Below are 1,968 nucleotides of genomic sequence, written 5' to 3'. Positions count from 1 at the left end.
CGTGAAAAAAGATCCATAGAAGATCTGCATCTTTGTTACAGACCGGTTTTTATACGCCTCCGATAATTTATATTCGTTATCCGAGCGTTGTTTTCCCATATATTTCATATATGTATTTTTTTGCATGTGTTGATCTAAGTCACTGCAAGTAGGCCCATGTGTATGTGTGTGTCTGTGCGTGAGTGTGTCACAGCCCTACACACCGTCTGTGGAAATAAATCAGCTCCTATGAGGCTTCGCTGCTCTCGTTCCCCCTGCCTCTTTCCGCCTGTCTCCTCATTTCCCACCACAAAGCCAGTTTCTCCTGGTCCTAGAGCAATGTTTTTCATTTTGTCTGGTTTAGGATTAAGAATTTGATTTCTGATCCCATCTCCTGCAGAACGTCGAGATCTGTTGGATCGGAGGGTCCAGACAGGCTCCTCCAAGCACTGCAGCTACGAGAGCCTCGTTATTGGTGTGATTTGAACGTGTGTGTGTGTGCGCAAGTTTGTGTGTACGCTCACAACTGCGTTCGAAGTCTATCGATCGGTCTGTTTTTCCAAGCAGACAAGGCATAGGCCATTCTAAGAAACCCACTATGGCACGTGCACATTGAACGACGCGTGTCGCATGTTCCCCGCTTTAGAGAAATCCGGCTACATGCATTCATAGTAACAATGGTTAGCCTTGCTCATGAATACTGAAAGCGCAGATATGGGTTCTGGGATATCAGCCAAGTACATATGCATTTTGTCTAATGGGAGTCTGCTCTCGTATGCGTAATTGCCACAGGGTTGCATTTCACGGCGGCCCCACTCGAGCAATGCCCATGAGGAACAGCACCCTTCACGCCTGTCCCCAGCACCGGCATTTTAGACACTCTCCCTTTCCATTAATTAGCTTCTCCATTTTCTGCTGGCCACTCTGACATTTTCCTGCTGCTAATTCACTGATTAAACCTATTAACGTGATTAGGGAGGCATTTCCAAGACAGCTGCCATTATATGCGCCACGCCGTCGAGAGGCAACCAGGCTGCCTTGTTTTTGTGGGGTTTGCTTGCATGGGTAGAGAGAAGACTGGGGGAAAAAATCAGAGATGAACTGCAATCTCTGCTATATTTCAGCACAGGAGCTGTCCAGTATGTTTCTCATTTCAGCACCAGGAGCTGTCCGGTGTGCCCCCTTGTTTCAGCCCCAGGCGCTGTCCGCTTGTGTTTCAGTACTTGGGGATCTCCAGATTCTGCAAAAAGAGAGACATAACAATGTTGGTTGTCCTAAAATGCTTTTAAAATCCTGTCAAAGTGGTTCAGCGGTTTTGAAAAGCACTGGAATTTCATGCTCATCCTTTTCGTCTTGGTTTTTGATTGAAAATAGAACCCAGCTAAATAAATTGAGATTTTATTGAAAGTGTTCGTAAAGGAAACCATTGTCAGCAGGGATTTAAAGCAGACGTAGCCATTGTATACCACGGTGTTTGCTTAATTTTCAATGAGGCACATTTTACTGGCACATAATTCATATTCTATATCAAATACAGACACCCACACTGCTGCACACGCTAACGTGCTCATATGGGTTTGTAGACTCTGTAGTCTATGGGGAAAGCAGAGCAGGGAGTGACTAGAAACAGACTGTCTATGGCTAAATTAATATGGGAGACACTGATTAAGGTTATACATTTCCAGCCTGCCCTTTGTTCTCTGGCTTCGGGCAGACCGGGTTTATTTATTTTGCGATACAGTTCCTTCTTCCTTTTGTTTTTTGGCCCAGCAGCCTGTGCATCTCCTAAGCTGAGGGTCCATGCTGTCTGTTTGTCTGTCTGTCGGTCAGAAGAGGTGGGTAAGTCTGGCTCTGCATGCTCTACACTTGCTGCTGCTGCAGTGTCGCGTCGCTTCTGGAGACCGGCTCACACGCTTCTCTCTCTACCGCCTCACACATTCTGCTCACAGCTCCCTCCCTACGCTCCAACTCTCTCCCTCCCCTCCTCCC

This window comes from Sinocyclocheilus anshuiensis, unplaced genomic scaffold, assembly GCF_001515605.1.
Source record: "Sinocyclocheilus anshuiensis isolate Anshui unplaced genomic scaffold, SAMN03320099.WGS_v1.1 scaffold810, whole genome shotgun sequence".
NCBI lineage: Eukaryota > Metazoa > Chordata > Actinopteri > Cypriniformes > Cyprinidae > Sinocyclocheilus > Sinocyclocheilus anshuiensis.
Note: the sequence above shows the minus strand (reverse complement) of the source record.